We start from the raw sequence: 19,099 nt of genomic DNA, 5'->3' as shown, positions 1-19,099 counted from the left end.
CGTTTTCTTACAGCAGAGTGATGATGCCGGTGCCATCCACTATAACCGCAGCCCTGCTTCATATAAAGAAGCCTGTGGGCTCAGTTGCCAGCACTATTAGTGACACCCACCTGTAAGTCCCAGTCCACCCTCCCTGTGACATTGAGACCCCAGAGACTGGCTTGTGAGACTGTCGTTTGTTCTGTCAGCAGATAAGAGGAGCCTTGTTCTCGCCTGACGCTCAATGGACTCTCTGTGCTGAGGAAGAAAAGGGGAGGGACGGAGAGTTATGAGGGAGGTTGTGAGACTGAGAGTTATTAACTATATATTAGCCAGGGAGTCAGTGATATTGTAGAAAGGGGCAGGATTGAAATGACTTCTTGTTCTGGACCCAAAAAATGGAAGACGTGAACTGAGTTTGTGTGAGGGAGATAAGAGACTGCGAGGGGGGAGCGGATACAGCCCTGACTGAGGAGAGAGGCGCGGCGGGGACAGAGGTCTGGGACAATGCTGTGACATGATATGCTTCCCCAGCTCCGGGCTCTGTTATCTCTCTGAAGTATGGCACAGTGCGACATGAGACAATAAGACGGGCTTCTACCTCACAACAAGCGCCAGACCTCCGAGGTGAGTGCAGACCCCCAGAGGAGGGCTACAGGTGCAGCCGGCAGCGTCACCCTGCTGCTGCCATTATGGAGGGAGCTTTACTTCATGGCTAGATAAACTCTTGTATACTCTCTCATACACAGAGGAATAACGCAGGCTACTTCTGGAGGTTAGTGAAGTATAGAATTACATAGGAGAAAGTTTATTTGATGGCTATTAGTCATGGCTGTCCTAGGCACTGGTCTTCTACAATATTGGTTTGGTATTATTTGTCCAGCTACTAGTATGAACCTCTTTGTGACCAGCCAAAAGTGGTGTTTTTGGGTGTGGGGGTCTTCTCAGAGTGGCCAACCACTCTACATAATATATGGACACAATGGTCATCTGTCACAGGTGGTCCTCTCATCGTGGTGGTCCTCTCATAGTGGTGGTCCTCTCATAATGGTGGTCCTCTCATCGCGGTGGTCCTCTCATCGCGGTGGTCCTCTCATCGTGGTGGTCCTCTCATCGTGGTGGTCATCTCATTGTGGTGGTCCTCTCATAGCGGTGGTCCTCTCATAGTGGTGGTCCTCTCATCGTGGTGGTCCTCTCATCGTGGTGGTCCTCTCATCGCGGTGGTCCTCTCATCGTGGTGGTCCTCTCATAGCGGTGGTCCTCTCATAGCGGTGGTCCTCTCATCGTGGTGGGCCTCTCATAGCGGTGGTCCTCTCATAGCGGTGGTCCTCTCATAGCGGTGGTCCTCTCATCGTGGTGGTCCTCTCATCGTGGTAGTCCTCTCACCATGGTGGTCCTCTCACCGTGGTGGTCCTCTCATCGTGGTGGTTCTCTCATCGTGGTAGTCCTCTCATCGTGGTGGTCCTCTCATCGTGGTGGTCCTCTCATAGCGGTGGTCCTCTCATCGTGGTGGTCCTCTCATCGCGGTGGTCCTCTCATCGCGGTGGTCCTCTCATCGTGGTGGTCCTCTCATAGTGGTGGTCATCTCATTGTGGTGGTCCTCTCATAGCGGTGGTCCTCTCATAGTGGTGGTCCTCTCATCGTGGTGGTCCTCTCATCGCGGTGGTCCTCTCATAGCGGTGGTCCTCTCATCGCGGTGGTCCTCTCATAGTGGTGGTCATCTCATTGTGGTGGTCCTCTCATCGTGGTGGTCCTCTCATAGCGGTGGTCCTCTCATAGTGGTGGTCCTCTCATCGTGGTGGGCCTCTCATAGCGGTGGTCCTCTCATAGCGGTGGTCCTCTCATAGCGGTGGTCCTCTCATCGTGGTGGTCCTCTCATCGTGGTAGTCCTCTCACCATGGTGGTCCTCTCACCGTGGTGGTCCTCTCATCGTGGTGGTTCTCTCATCGTGGTAGTCCTCTCATCGTGGTGGTCCTCTCATCGTGGTGGTCCTCTCACCGTGGTGGTCTTCTCACAGTGGTGGTCCTCTCATAGCGGTGGTCCTCTCATAGTGGTGGTCCTCTCATAGTGGTGGTCCTCTCATAGCGGTGGTCCTCTCATAGTGGTGGTCCTCTCATAGTGGTGGTCTTCTGGATGGCTTTCAATGTATCTGGTAAAATGGTTTGCTTTTAGCGAAATATTCACTGGTTTCACTGCAAAAAAACTCAGATGAAGGTTAAAGTGACTATGGAGGTTAACGTTTAACCCATCTTCATCCAAGGCCAGGACTATGCAGCAACTTGTAGTCATGTGACAGTAACACCTAATAATAGTGAATGTGGTTGTGTCACTACAGGTCACAATATGAGCATGTTCATCAGTAAGTGTAATGGACTAGCATGACATTACAATCTTCTGTCACATGAGTATAAAATGCAATATAGTTTCAACCTGATCTGACAGAAATGTTTTTCATATGGTCAGCTATAGACTAGTTTAGGGGTACTCAATTACTTTTAGTAAAGGTCCATCGACCATATTCTGCCATCAACTAAATGTCCGAGCTGGACATGTCCAGTATTTATGGTATTTTTCAGACAAAAAGACATATCTGACGCTTCTCAGATATTGAATTGAAAAAATCAGGGAAAAATATTTCCTAATGTGGTATTACACTTTGTGTGGGGGACACTAAGGAGGATTATACTGTAGGTATTGGCACTAAGAAGCATTATACTGTGGCTGAGGGCATTAGAGAGCATTATACTGTGAAGGACACTAATGGGACATTAGTGCCCCACAGTATAAAGCCCCATTATTGTACCTCCATGCGGGATGCTCCTTAGTGCCGCCCCCCTCCACAGAATAATTAGTGTCCCTCACACTAGCATTAACAGCAGCTGGGAGGAACCTTCATCTACCACCCACTGTCCTTACAGTAAGTGGCGGCAGGAATCGGCAATCGTCCATGCTGCCCGCACAAGAGCCCTCACGTGTGACCGCAGCAGGGATTATTACCAATCTTTACTGTGGCTAGAGCAAGGGAGGTCCAGATAGCTGGTGGTCCGAGTTCATACCACAGTCCTCCAGTTAAGTATTTCTAGGCTAGTTTCTAGTCTTCATCAGTTGCAGTAATTTCTGTCTGAGGTTTCTTGGGTACACCCTACAGCTGCAGAGAATACATGTATACCCCATTTTACACGCATCAATAAAGTCAGATAGGGTTCTTGTGAATTGTCCCAGAAGAAATAGACCCTTGAGCAAGTAATTGTGTCCATAATTCAGCTCAAGTTAGGTTTGTGTTTGCTATAATTTTGAGGTCCAATGTGTTTATCCTGAGCCCTGCAGGGGATACTCCGCCAGTTGCATATTAATTGATTCATTGTAGTATTTCACTTCAACAGTCTACTTGTTAAAATTGGAAGAAAAAGTAGTAAAACAGTCAAATCTGTTTGCATTTGCACATTATGAGACCACGTTCACATTACAATTGCATCATCTACTTTATGTAAAAGCAGGTGTTGGTGGGCTGAGAATTGGACAATTGCCTAGTGCTTCCATGCCCCAAGGGGTCCCCTGCATCAGCATTACTGTTCAGAAAACTATCCATGAAAGCAAGGGAACAGACAGCTGAAACAGCAATGACAACAGCCAAGGACTGTGAGGTGAACTCCAGGAGGAATCACACCAATACCCCTCCGGAAGTCCTGCCTACTTGCATCCTCTTTCTGCTATGTGAGTGTCACTGTACTGTATCCTGACACCATGCAGCATCAGATGGTATACTGGCGCTGTATGATGTCAGGACACCATTGTATGGACTCCAGTGATAGGGGTCCTGGAGGAATAGCCATAAACGCCTCAGTACAGCAACAGTTGGTTATTTTTCTTCTGTTCTGTATTACCATTATGCAGTTTTATATATATATATATATATAATGAAAATAAGTCATATATAAATACATGGGACTCATATAACAAAATAAAGTGCATCATTATGTATTATGCATGTAAGGGCGGGTTCACACCTGCGCCCAGTCTCCGCTTTATGGGTTTCTGTCTTCTGCCGAGAGGAGACGGAAAACCAGCATTCAGTGCCGCCCATGAGCGTCTTCTGGTCTCCACTGCAAAACCACTTTTTTTTAACCGGACACAAATTCCTGCATGTCTGACTTTGTGTCCGGTTAAAAAAAAACAAAACGGTTTCGCTGCAGAGACCAGAAGCCGCTCATGGGCAGACACTTTGCAAATCCATTCAAATGAATGGGTTTGAAAACTGACTGCCGGCTTCCATCTGCTGTCCAGTTTCTCGTGTCCAGATGTGAACCCGCCCTTAGCAACTGTGATCTTCGGTACATCATGATGGCTCCCATTATTGTGAATTGTCCCAGAAGAAATAGACCCTTGAGCAAGTAATTGTGTCCAAAATCTACGACAATATCACATTTCCAGACACATGAGATCTCATGACTGTTACTAAAGAAGAACTGGTAAATGTGACGTATAGTAGAATAATTCTACTCAGTTCTCCTTTAGTTATAATTATGAGATCTCATAGTTTGTAGAAATGTGATATCACCAGCACTGAGCATAATGGGAGGCATCATGATATAGTAATGGTATGGTAATAGTCACTTACTTGCCATTTCAGTCTGTGCTCCACTTTTTACTAAAAGTCCCTGGGCCCGAATGATAAATATATAATGAGGCCCCAATTGCTATGTGCTGTCTATAATTCTGGTGATTTCTTATATTGTAGAGAGGCCCAGGCTCCGGGCCCAGTAGCGATTGCTACCTCTGCATCTCCTATAGCTATGCCATTGGCCTTTTCACTGATAATCTCATTCATTTCAAAGCAGTGAGCGAAATCCATAGCTCAGTTTGCAGCATAATCCGCATGTAAAATATATGGTATTTTAGATTTTGGTTTGGATTTTCAACCTGATGAAGTTGTTCACACTGTTAATAATTGATAAGGATTTCAACACATATTCCATGAAAAATCCATGTTCAAAAGGTGTGTAAACTTCATCTCATTGTTTTCAGTGGAAATTGGTGCAATGTTTCTACAGTGCAGAATCTCTTAGTGGTTTAAGATTAGGGTAAGTTTACACATAGTTTTTTGGTCAGGATTTTGACACCGTATCCGCCTAAAAATCCTTACCAAAAAGACGGCTCCCATTGAAATCAATGGGAGCCGCTCAGGTCTTTTTTTCCGGGGGCCGAGATGCTTATTCTCCGGGCCGAGTCGCTTCGCGTTTTGTTCTGAAGACACTCCCCCATCCGGACTAGGCTCATTCATTGGGCCTAATTTGGAGCGGAGTGCGTGGCTGGATGCCGGTGTAATGCACTGGATTTCAGTCACAGCTACCTGGTTTTTGGATTGGAACCTGAGGCGGCCTCCGCCTCAGGTTCCAATCCATAAAACCCCGTGTGAACTTACCCTAAGTGTCACAGAATACAAAGAATGTGCTGAGTAGCCAGAAGCAAAAAAATCTTACTGTAAGAGAGGAATCAGCATACACGGCAGTGTAAATTTATGCCACAGAATACACGTCTGATTTTTTCCCAAGGTTGTCAGAGCATCATTTTTCTGTTGCTTATACCCACACCCTTAGGCTAGGGCCCCACATGGCGTAAATGCCGCGATTTGCCTGCGGTGTAAATGACGCGTTTTACAGTCAAAGCAAAGTGAATGGGATTCTAGCGAATCTCATGCCGACTTTGTGGTAAAAACCGCGCTATGAACATGCGGCGATTTCCAAAACCGGAGCAGTTTTGGAAATGGCAGCATGTCAATTATACCTACGGAAGCGACAGTTTTCCCATAGGTATAATTGAAACAGAAAGTACGCAGAGGAAATCTCTCAGAACTTTCTGTCTAAAGCACTGCAGGAAGAACCACAGTGCATTGCTGCCACAGTTTTTCCTGCAGCACTTTATTGCTGCAGGATGCCATGTGGGACCTAAGCCTTAAAGGGGTTGTCCCATCACAAGGATCCTATCTATACTGCTGGTTAATGTGGATGTAAGACTTTTCCTAAATACACTGCTTCAGCAAAACTGCTTTGTTTGTCCACTATCTTACTTTATTCAATTCATTGTTGACACAGCCCTTGACTTATCTGCTCAAAAGTCAAGTGATGTATCTGCTGCTCTCAGGGGGGAGGGAGGAGGGGCTAAGTGCAGGGAGCGAGCCTGTGTATCTAGCTATTCCTGTGTCTACACCATGTGACCTAGCTCCCTGCTCTCAGATAGAGGAGCTGCTTTCATTTCTTCTGTTCTCCCAGTTATCAGGCTAATTCAGTTGTGTTCATTATGGCAGAGGCAGGCAGTCTCTGTATGTAACACAGAATGGAGTTGCTGCTGCCTGTACTTCATAGTCCAATGTGGGTGGGCGGAGCTACACACGAATTTGGGGGCGGAGCTAAACGGCAGGTTGCCTGTGAAACCCCGCCCACCAAATGATGCAAGAAACCAGGAAGAAAGAAGATTTTACAAGAGTGAAGACTGCTGAGTATGTGAGGTGGGAATACCCCTTTAAGGAGTGTAGTTGAAGGCAATTTTATTTTTAATGGACACTGGGTACAAGAGGGGGATTTAACTGGTAAAGAGAAGCAGGCTACTTCTCCATGCCAGTAATACATAAGCATCTCCCCTCTCTTTTCTAGTTCTTGTTATTCCCTCTATGACTTTGCATCCTTCACAATCAAATGTTATTTTATTGCTGAGCCATCTTCCTCTACATGTTGGCAGAATTTATAGAAGATTTATTGCATATTATGCTACATTATTGTATTATGTGGGTTTTATGTAAGAAAAAGCCAATAAAAGCAGATTATACACAAAAAAAAAAATTGTGCCCAGAAAACCCCTATGCCACACTGCATTAAAAAATTTTGGTGCATTTTTTTTTTCTTATTGTAGCCAACAATAAGCCAACTAATAAGTGGTATAAAGTTTATCTAGATGGTATAAAAGTGGGCCAGATTTGTCAAACAGCATTAGACACTTAGATAAATGTGGTATAGTTTAAAGTCTAAAGTTTGCATCTTCTAAAACAAGACAGCATTAGGTTATTTTCCCTATCCTTTTAGAATCCTATCACACACTAACCTTTATGAGCTGATAAGGAGAAAGCCATAAAATGAACATTACAGACAAAACTGATAAACTGTGGCCTGAGGAGGCAGCGGGGCACAGGGATTTTCCCTTTGGTGTATTTCAAAATCATGTACCCATGTAGACATGTATGTATTTCCTCCTTAGGCCCTGCGCTAGGGTGGTAGTACGCCTAAAGATATCTATGAACATGTGTGACTGGCTACAAAAGAATCCAATCGAATCTCACAGACCAATGCAGAGCTCTTGCAGCTAAAGAGATCCCCCGGCATGTACTTTCATGGCCACTGCTAGACCGGGCGCTATGCTGCTGACGGGCAATGATTTTTTTGTCCTATTGAAATCATCAGATCGCCCAAACACTTGTATATCAGGTGGTTGTTGCCACTATTAGACAGGCTTGTATGAGTTTTACTTCCTGATAATTTCCTGCTAAATTACCATGTCTAATACGGCCTTTAGACATAATACTGTACAATTTATTTGTTCTGGCTGAAGATGTAGATTATGAATTTGTTGACATGCTCCAAAAGCAATGCCAAAAAATGGCAAAAGTCAATCAAACAGATGCCTAACAATGGCAACACAGAATAAAACACGTGGGTCATTTTATATTAATCTTCAATTTGTGCTATTGTAGCTATGATAAACCTCTGTACAAAAATAAAAAGCCCAGCAAAGCTCATATTCTGAAGATATTCACCTGCACAGGCTTGTTGCTCCCTTTATCTTTTTTTCAGATTTATATTTGAGAAAAATGAGCCATCAGAATTGCGAGATAATGTGTCACGTTGAACATGGCGTCTCATATGCGGGCAGTATGTTATAGAGCAGGAGGATTTGTATGTATTTGTTGTGCAGGAAAAGATTCCATTCCATTTATTTCATATTTTATTCATTGAAATCTCTGCTCTGTTTCTTGTTTAGAAGTTCAGCGGGTAAGTGACAGCTATCTCTGTAGGAACAGGTATACAGGGAAGGCTGTGAACTGGTAAATACATCTGCCCCCGAAAAGGATGAGATATAACCCCTTCCCCCCAGAGGCATTTTTCGATTTTTGTTTTGGACTCCCCTCCTTCAAAACCCAATAGCTTTTTTTCCGTTCACAGAGCCATATGAGGGCTTAATGTTTGCGGGACATGATACTACCAACTATTATTCTGTACAATGTACTGGAAACCTGGAAATAAATTCAAAATGGGGTGGAAATGCAATTTTTTCCGACTTTCTATCGGGCTTCGTTTTTACAGCATTCACTTTGCAGCCAAAATGGCATGTCACCTGAATTCTTTGTTTCAGTGCGATTCCAGGGATGCCAAATTTATATAGTGTTATTCACATTTTAACCCCTTAACAAAAATCCAAAACGTTCCAAAAAAAAAGATTTTATTCTAAAAGTTGGCATATTCTGATATTTATAATTTTTTTTATATTTCCGTGTCTTTTTTTGCGGGGCCAGGTGTACTGTTTAGTTCTACACTTTTGGGGATTTTCTATTGCTTTGATCACTTTTTATTCAAATTTTTATCAAAGGCAAAACAGCAAATAAACAGTAAATTGACACTTTTGATTTTTTTTCCCACTATGGCATTTACCATATGTGAAAAATATTTTTATAAGTTTGCAGATGGGCATTTATGGACACAGGGATAACTAATGTGTATGTGTTTTTCACACAGAGTTTTTTGGTAACGGTTGTGGTAGAAATCTGCCTCCAAACCCTGAACCAAAAAACACCTCACCATTCAAACTATACAAAACACTTCTGAGTCTTTTCCGGTAGTGTTTTTTTCCACTAGAAAAAAAGAAAAGCGAAAGAAGAAGCGAGATATTCATTATTTTTTGAAGCCTGAGCGTTTAACAGCTCACGGCTTCAATGCAAGTCGATGTGAGCCGGTTTTTCCTGCTAACGTTTTTTGGTCAGAAACCTGAAGCGAAACCTGATCAGGAAATGCCAGGTGGTTTTTTAAAATATAATTCATGACCACATCCCAAGAGGAAACGGATCAGGAAACTCCTCGAAAAACACCTCAAAAAACGCCTCAGGAAACTCCTCACATGTTTTCCGGTCCGGTTTTGACAATGCCCTGACCAAAAAACTCAGTGTGAACTTACCCTAAGGGTCCATTCACATGGAGGAAAATGATGAGGAATTTGGTGTGGAATTTTCCATGCTGAAAAAAAAGCCTCCCATTGGTTTCAGTGGAAAATTCCACTAGTGGAAAAAAAAGCTAGCAGAACCCATTGAAATCAATGGTAGGCTTTTTTTCAGCATGTGAATGGACCCTTATGTATTCTAGGGAAAGAGGTGTAATTAGGATCTTTAACCCCTTCTCGCCGATGGCATTTTTTGATTTTCATTTTTGACTCCCCTTCTTTCAAACCCCATAACTTTTTTTATTTTTCCACTCTCAGAGCTATATGAGGTCTCAATGTTTGTGGGACAAATTTTTCTTCAAGAGGCTACCATTAATTTTTCTGTACAATTTACTGGGAAGCTGGAAAAAAATTCAGAATGGGGTGGATTTGAAGAAAAAGTGCATTTGTGCGACTTTCTTACGGGCTTCATTTTTACAGCGTTCACTGTGTAGCCAAAATGACAACTCACCTGTACTCTGTTTCTGTACGATTCTGAGGATACCAAATTTATATGGTTTTATTTACAAAAATCCAAAACTGTTAAAAAATGTTTTTTTTCTAAAAGTCGCCATATTCTGGCCTGGTGTAATATTTAGTTATACCATTTTGGGGAATTGCTTTTGCTTTGATCACTTTTTAAAAAATTTTTTATCAGAGGCAAAACAGTGAAAAAACGTCAGTTTGGCATGTTTGACTTTTTCTCCCGCTATAGCGTTTACCGTATGGGAAAAATATTTTTATAGATTTGTAGAGCGGGCAATTTCGGACACAGGGATACCTAATGTGTAGGTGCTTCACAGTATTTAACTACTTTTATGTGTTCTAGGGAAAGGGGGGTGATTTGAACTTTTAATATTTAGAAAAAAATTTTTTATATTTTTTCTTTTTTACGTTTTTTTTAAACTTTTTTTTGCATTTGTTAGATTCTTGAACTCAGGGGATCTGATCACTAATACAATGCATTACAATGCTAATGCATTGTAATGCATTGCAAAATACCAGGGCTTCTATTGCAGGCTACATAGCGTAGCCTGCAATAGAAGAAATAGAATGACAGGCCGGGGAGCCTTCACAAGGCTGTGATAGCAACATGATGCCGTCCCCGGAGATTACTCTGGGTGCCGGTGATCACAGGTAAAATGGTGGCGCCCACACACCATTGGAAAAATAGCACCTTGGTCAACTTTGACCAAGGCACCGGAAAGGTTAATCCGTGCGATCAGTGCAGGCACCAATCAAACGCAGTAGTAGTGTTCTAGCCAATCCCATGCACCTTTGTGCTTTTGGAAATCACAGCATGTGAATTATACTTATGGAAACGCCAGCGGTTTCCCTATAAGTATAATTGACGTAGAAAGCGCTGCTGGAAAAATAGGGATGTGTTGCCGCCACAGTTTTTTCCTCAGTGCTTTTTTTTTGCTATGGTCCACTACGTGGGCCTTAAAAGTTTTTAGTTACTCTTTAAAATGGAGTTTGTCACTAGAACGCAGCCCATGCAGATAAATAGTTTAGTATCATCGGAATCGAACAGCATTTTCCCCTTGTGAATCAGCATCTGCAATGACGAGATGCCTAGTCAATATGCAAATCTATTTGGGCAGCGCCCTCATTGATCCAAATTTGAATTGACAAAAACAGCAATATCTCTGCAACAGTGACTCAGATTCAAGGGGAGAACACCATTTGATGCAGGTGACTGTAGTCTATTTATCTGCAGGTCTACGTTAACCTGCTGATACTGGGTTCACACCAGCGCCCGATCTACATTTCAGGTTTCCGTCTTCAGGTGTCCGGCTGTAAGCGCCGGTGAGCGTTTTGTGCTCTCCGCGACTAAACCGTTTTGTTTTTTTTAACTGTACACAAAGTCAGACATGCAGGACTTTGTATCCGTTTAAAAAAAAACAAAAAAACGGTTTCGCCACAGAGAGCGCAAAATGCTCACTGGCACTCACGGCCGGCACTTTTCAAACCCATTCGTTTGAAAAATGCCGGCAGGTTTCTGTCTCCTGCCCTGTTTCGGGCAGGAAACAGAAACCTGCAAAACGGAGACCCGGGGTGCAGATGTGAATGAGCCCTGAGTTCTGGTGACAGACTGCTCCTAATGGGTGCACCATTTCAAACAATCAGTACAGTTAGTTTTTGGTGCCTGATATGCTATTTAGGCTCTGTACTTTAAGTTGGTGGTCTCAGTCTGGAGCAGACAAGGGGCCTTAGTTCTCTGTAGCTGTCCAATCAGCAGTACAGTGTCAAAGCTTGAAATAATGTCCCTTATCTGCAACTGCCATAGAATCGTGAGTGGCACCTATTAACCCCTTAAACACACAACCAAAACCACCTTAGGCTGAGGCCCCACGTTGCAGAAATGCAGCTTATTTTGTTGCGGTTTTTTGATCCAAAGCCAAGAATATCTACAAAAAGAATGGGAAATATATAGAAAACTCTTATATTTGTCCCTTCTATTCAATCTATTCCTGGCTTTGTCTCAAAAAACCGCAACAAAATCTGTAACAAAAAAAGCTGCTTTTCCACATTGTGGGGCTTTAGCCTTAAAGTTTTCCATAACTGACTTTTGTCACTGTGTAGCAATAACTTTGACATTTTAACTTACCAAAGTGATTTTTAAATTGTATTTTTGACAAATTGCACGGCATGTTAGGCTCCTTGCAAATGACCGTGGGCTGGTCACGACTGAATGGCATGGCGATTGTGTATGTGTTTCACGGTAATTTATTTTTTATATGTATTCTAGGGAAAGGGGGTGATTTGAACTTTTAATTATTATTATTTTTTTTTTAAATTATAGTTTGTTTTTTATATATATATATATATATATATATATATATATATATATATATATATATACTTTATTAGACTCCCTAGGGGTTCTTAAACCCCAAGGGGTCTGACCACTACAGCAATACTTTATAATGCTAATGGATTTCAATAAATTGCAAAATGCTAGCATTCGTATGAGAGGCTGCATAAAATAGCCTGCCATACAAATGATCAGCACACAAACCTGGTAGCCTTAAGTAGGCTCCTGATGTAATGGCAATAGATTGCTGGCCCAGGATCTCATTCCGGGTGCCGGCTATCCTTGCCAAAATGGTGGCACCCATGCGGCACAGAGAAAATGGCGCCTCGGTCAATGCCCATGATCAGTGCGGGCATTAGCGCCGGGTCTCTGTATAATATTTAAATATCTGACTTCTGACATACTATAACAGCGGATGTTGGGAAGGGGTTAAGTCAATAAAATATAAGTTGCACCGAATTTTCCTAGAAATAGAACTCCTTGTACCACATTTACAGGTTCCCTTTAACGTTCCTGTTATCAGGGTTTTATGGTCCTAACAACGTCATGTTCTTCCAACACTACAGTTGCTAGACATTTACAAGGGTCAGTTATAAGATTCATCGCAATCTAGTCGTCTCAATGGCTGCCAGAGAACCTAAAGCCTCACAGAAAAGTAGTTAAATATAATGTTGACTGACTGCATATGGCTGCGACAGCTGCTAAAATAAGGTCTGACTGTTGTCATAACCTGGACTGTCAGCAGATCAAGTATTGGATCAGAGAAAAAAAAAGAGCTGCACACCCTCCGGTGTCATAGTAGTCAGGTATAAAGAGATAGAAGTCACAATAGGGTGCCCACAAAAATATATAGGAAATTATCCGTTTACATAACATACACAGGCAAATGCACAGTAAAGTAGATTCATTGGCTTCCTATGAGTGGTCCTGTAGGCAAACAGGTTTTTATAACAGGTAAGAATGACTATAATCACACCAGAAAATAATAAAATAAAAAAGTGTTTATTAAAAGAAAGGATACAATACTTAGCTGCACATTAAAAGTGACGTAAGGAAGTTCACATGATGGGGGGCCCTGTTGCATATTATGCTCTAATATACACTCATCTCGTTCGATGACATCCAAAGGTTGCTGGGCATCCTTGTGATCCGAACTACACTTAACATGATGCAGCATACCATAGAGTTTTATAGTATCTTTGGAGAGGGTTTTCAGGACTTTGTTTGTCTGATCATAACATTAACATTTAGTCTAAGGCCCCACATAGTGGGGCGCAGCCAAAAAGAGGCTTGGGAAAAACCGTGGCAGAAACAGATAGTGTTTTTTCCCGCAGCTCTTTTCAAAGAAAGTCTGCACAGGCTTCTTGCTTCCATTATATCTATAGGGATTCTGCCAACGTTTCCATTTGTAAAACTGACATTCTGCCATTTCCAAAAACACAAAGGTTTTTGCCATGGCGTTTACACCATGTAGGGTCCTGGATTTATGGAAAACCAGGAAATTGAAAGAATGTTCAGCAACTTGTTAGTAACAGAAATTATCCATAGATGGACAGCAAAGCATAAATACAGACTGATCAGAAAGACATTTAGCCCGTCATATCACATCAATAACACAGTCTGATATTGTGGAAACCATGTCCTATTACAGGCCCTATTGGATATCAGGTATGGTGGAAGAATACTGTTTACTTGTTTTAAGAGCCTTTGGTCAGGAAGGAAGTGAAATATCACACTATATAGACATACAGTGTGATACATTTTTATATACAGTGCCTACAAGTAGTATTCAACCCCCTGCAGATTTAGCAGTTTTGATAAGATGCAAATAAGTTAGAGCCTTCAAACTTCAAACAAGAGCAGGATTTATTAACAGATGCATAAATCTTACAAAACAAAAAGTTATGTTGCTCAGTTAAATTTTAATAAATTTTAAACATAAAAGTGTGGGTCAATTATTATTCAACCCCTAGGTTTAATATTTTGTGGAATAACCCTTGTTTGCAATTACAGCTAATAATCGTCTTTTATAAGACCTGATCAGGCCGGCACAGGTCTCTGGAGTTATCTTGGCCCACTCCTCCATGCAGATCTTCTCCAAGTTATCTAGGTTCTTTGGGTGTCTCATGTGGACTTTAATCTTGAGCTCCTTCCACAAGTTTTCAATTGGGTTAAGGTCAGGAGACTGACTAGGCCACTGCAACACCTTGATTTTTCCCCTCTTGAACCAGGCCTTGGTTTTCTTGGCTGTGTGCTTTGGGTCGTTGTCTTGTTGGAAGATGAAATGACGACCCATCTTAAGATCCTTGATGGAGGAGCGGAGGTTCTTGGCCAAAATCTCCAGGTAGGCCGTGCTATCCATCTTCCCATGGATGCGGACCAGATGGCCAGGCCCCTTGGCTGAGAAGCAGCCCCACAGCATGATGCTGCCACCACCATGCTTGACTGTAGGGATGGTATTCTTGGGGTCATATGCAGTGCCATCAAGTCTCCAAACGTCACGTGTGTGGTTGGCACCAAAGATCTCGATCTTGGTCTCATCAGACCAGAGAACCTTGAACCAGTCTGTCTCAGAGTCCTCCAAGTGATCATGAGCAAACTGTAGACGAGCCTTGACATGACGCTTTGAAAATAAAGGTACCTTAGGGGCTCGTCTGGAACGGAGACCATTGCGGTGGAGTATTTTACTTATGGTATTGACTGAAACCAATGTCCTCACTGCCATGGGATCTTCCCGGAGCTCCTTCCTTGTTGTCCTTGGGTTAGCCTTGACTCTTCGGACAAGCCTGGCCTCGGCACGGGAGGAAACTTTCAAAGGCTGTCCAGGCCGTGGAAGGCTAACAGTAGTTCCATAAGCCTTCCACTTCCGGATGATGCTCCCAACAGTGGAGACAGGTAGGCCCAACTTCTTGGAAAGGGTTTTGTACCCCTTGCCAGCCTTGTGACCCTCCACGATCTTGTCTCTGATGGCCTTGGAATGCTCCTTTGTCTTTCCCATGTTGACCATGTATGAGTGCTGTTCACAAGTTTGGGGAGGGTCTGAAATAGTCAGAAAAGGCTGGAAAAAGAGATAATTAATCCAAACATGTGAAGCTCATTGTTCTTTGTGCCTGAACTACTTCTTAATACTTTAGGGGAACCAAACAGAATTCTGGTGGTTTGAGGGGTTGAATAATAAATGACCCTCTGAATAAACTTTTCACAATTTAAAAAAAAATTAAACAAAGAAATAACATTCTTTTTTGCTGCAGTGCATTTCACACTTCCAGGCTGATCTACAGTCCAAATGTCACAATGCCAAGTTACTTCCGAATGTGTAAACCTGCTAAATCTGCAGGGGTTGAATACTACTTGTAGGCACTGTATCTATACAGTACACTGAGGTTTTGTGTACTGCATTATTTCATACCACAGAAAAAAAAGATAAGCAAACGCATACTAATCATTGTATGACAAGGGGTGAAACTATTTTGGAATACACTGTGTATAAAACTAAAGAAAAATAGCCCATATTTATTAATATACTTTGTAAGCTTACCATGCAGTCTAAAAATATGTCAGATTTATCAGAGAGGCTGATGCTGGATGATAAATCTGATACATCTTTAGATTAAGTTTAATCCACCTAACAGTTGGTTTACTTTGGGCCAAAATTTTATGCCAAACTTAGGCCAAGGCAAGCCACGTAGCGAGCCAAAGCTGAAAAACGCTGCAGAAAAATCCAGTGGCAGAAAATCACACCACGGCATATTCCACAACATTTTTCACAGAAAGTACTCAGAGTTTTCCTCTTTGGACAGTTTTCTGATTTATACTTGAATGGAAAATGGCAGTGTTTCTGAACTGACATGCTGCAATTTACAAAAACGCTTTTTGACATTGCAAAATTTCCACTGCAGATATTTTTCTGCAATGTGTGGATGGGATTAGCCAGAATCTCATCCACTTTGCAGATATGGTTTTTGCAATGTGGCCTTGGCATTATTGTAATTTGTCTCATTTAAGCCATGCCATTTTTTTTTTTTTTTTACAAAGCACACCTTGATTCTACAAAGCCACACCCAGCGAGAGGGAAAATGTAGTATATTTTGTCAAATTTTATGGTATATAAATATACTTTATGCTAGATAAATATGGACCATCTTCTACTTTTCTGATCTCAGTTTATGCTGTCTAAATATTCAACAGGATTACGCGGGGTTCACACTAGAATTCAGGTTTCCGTCCTTCGGGTCTGTTTGGTTATCCGAAAAATGGAAACCCTATCCGATTAAAAATCGGTTACACGAGGAAGCTATATTGACTGTAATGGGGTTCCCACCCGATTTCTACAGGACTTTTCTTACTGCCTATTTTAAGCAGAATGGGGGGAAGGAGTCTCAAACTGAGACTAATGCTAGTGTGAACCTTATATTAGTAAATCTTCCCCATTATGTTAATCTGTGATATATCTTCAGTCCAATATAATATGTGCATTTTTAGGGCTAGTTCACACGGGGGGCAGTGGGGCGGATTTTGACACCGAGAGTGATGAGAGGGCTTCCCCCTCCGGAGTCTGCTCAAATGAACGTGCCGATTCCGGAGGTTGCTGCCGCCAGGCGGTCACTGCAGCTCCCTGAGACCAACTAAAGAAAGGGCAGCTCGCTTCTTTTTTCCGATAGCGGCATCTTGCTAGCGGAAAAAAGAACGCTAGTGGTCTCCATAGACCACCATTGTGAGGGGGCGGATAATGACGTGGATTATGCGCCATAATCCGCCCCCTCTGTGCCCATGTGAACAGACCCTTATAAGACCCTTTAACCATGCTGGATATTTAGTAAACTCTGTTTCCTTTAGTGAGTTTGAATGTCAGCAAAATGTATAGAAAGGAGTATGACTACTAATAATGCCATCAGTAGAAGATCCCAGAGGTACATTGAACTCACTGAATGCTCAATCACCCACCGTGCATTGACCTCTGGGGGAAAAAAAAGTTTAAAAATTAATGTGTCATAACTACTGCTGCCTGTCTCTAGCAATTCAGGCTGGGCTTCGGACGCTGGTGTAATGAATAAGTTCTACACATGACGCATTAACTTGGGTTTCATGTACTGCAAACCTATGGTCCACATTACCAAATAGTTTGGCCCATAGCAGGAGGGACAGCTACATTTCAGCCATATGTCCTGTATTGTAGCTAGTGAGGAGTCCATGCCTATTTTGCCAGTATTGGGCAGGACCAAATTCTACATATTTTCTGCCTCCCAATCACTTCATTGGTGGAATCAACATGAAGAACGGGCAGGGTGCTTATTTTTTTTGCTAGCTGAAAAAATCAGTTAGCAGAAAATAATCAGCTACTGCCCCCCATTGAAATGAATGAATGGGAGGCAGATTTCAGGCAAAATTTGAGTGGGATTTGGAGGCAGATTCCTACGTGTTATACATTTTCCTTACTACCCAGTGTTTCCAGTGACAGATATAACTAATACCAGAGACCCCTGCACTAAATGTGTTGGAATAACAAGACCTGAATGTACCCCTACCTTAACGCAACACACTAGGCCTGGATACACTAGACAAAATTAGCTCCATATTGTATATTTCAGACCTCCCATTCTATTTAGATGACAAGTGCTTATGGTTATGACCTTTATCTTTTTGTCTCATTGTTTTGTTCCTTTAATTTCATTACTTCTATTTTGCTTGTTTGCTCAGTTGTAAAGTGCTGCAGAGTCTGTTGGTCCCATCTAAATACGTATTATAAATGAGTATTTGCTGCATATGTTATGTTGTTGGTAACCTCATAAACTCTGCTAATTAGTAAGCTATTACTTAATGGAATGTCGATATTAGGACAAGCGATGTATATTTAACTATAGAAAAAAAAAGGATGGGCGTGGTTTGTGATATGCATGTACGAGAGTTTATACAAAGCCATGTAGGGCCAATGTCTGATGAGATAGGTTTGGATCTCAAAAGTAAAATCCACATTTATCAGTCATTTATGGCTTATCTTGTGGCACTCAGAGCACTCTAAAAGCCTATATGTTGTTTAGTTTTGCTTTTTTAGGTTAAGTTGTTATATGTGTACATGAGGAGTAACATCATTTCTGGTCATTATACGACTTAAAGGGGTTTCCAGCTCCAAATCGTTTTTTTCATACTGATGACTTATCCACAGTATAGGGTTTCAACACCTACTGTTCATCTCTCGCAGTCTACACCTGGATTTCTTATGTTCTCATCTGCTTTTCCTGCTCAATCTCCCTGCTCCCCTTTCCATGGACTTTTACAGAATCATGTGAGCCATGTGATTTGCAATCCATCTCCAGACAGGTAGAGAAGTGATTTTCAGAGAGGGAGGGGAGCAATTAAACAGCCTGATATGTTAAGAAAGAGTCATTTATATCTGGTACGACATATCACATACAATCACCTATTCATATTTGCAGAATTTGTTGAACAGACAGTGTCTGTTTAATAAAAGCAGATTTGCTGCTGTATTTACTACCTACAGTGAGAGGCATGGGATTTCCTGTGGTGCCAAGATATTTATCCTGACCACCATTTCAAGCCTGAATGTGGTGGAATGGTAGGTTGTAGGTCCCAGTCCTTGATATCAGTACAGATAAAAAGAATAAGTCCTTCCCTTATACTAGTGACATGTCAAGACGTTTTAAGTAACACAAATTGTCTGAACCAAGTGGCAGCTGTAGAGGTACCCCTTCCATGAGGCGACCTGAGTTGATGGCCTCAGTCAGTGTCTCATGGAATAAACCGGGGAAGGAATTTTATTACTTGATAGTAGTTATATGTTACTTCAGTAAGCAGCTGCCGATAATTTTTACTAACCTGTCCATGTTCCTGTCCTAGCCGCCCTCTGCTGCTTCCTCTAGGCGACGATACACTTACATAACAATGTTGTTGAAGAACACTGGGATGCTACATAGAGATCATATTCTGTGTGGGAGAGATATAAAAGGGGGTCATATACTGAGGGCCATATAAGGGTGTCAAATACTGTGTTGGGGCCATTAAAAGGGGTAAGATACTGTGTGGGGGGCATAAAAAGTTGTTACATGG

The 19,099-nt window shown here is 42.2% G+C and overlaps 1 protein-coding gene across 1 annotated transcript in view; it reads left to right on the top strand.

Moving 5' to 3' along the window:
* The first annotated feature begins 290 nt into the window (after window positions 1-290).
* The window catches only part of GAL3ST1 (galactose-3-O-sulfotransferase 1), a 59,507-nt gene continuing 40,698 nt past the window's right edge, over window positions 291-19,099 (top strand). The window contains exon 1 of the mRNA XM_075276658.1: window positions 291-606. The gene's annotated coding sequence lies outside the window, so the exon portion shown is untranslated. The remainder of the gene's footprint in view (window positions 607-19,099) is intronic.

This window comes from Leptodactylus fuscus, chromosome 1, assembly GCF_031893055.1.
Source record: "Leptodactylus fuscus isolate aLepFus1 chromosome 1, aLepFus1.hap2, whole genome shotgun sequence".
Taxonomy (NCBI): Eukaryota; Metazoa; Chordata; class Amphibia; order Anura; family Leptodactylidae; genus Leptodactylus; species Leptodactylus fuscus.
This window is presented reverse-complemented; position numbering and strand designations above follow the sequence as displayed.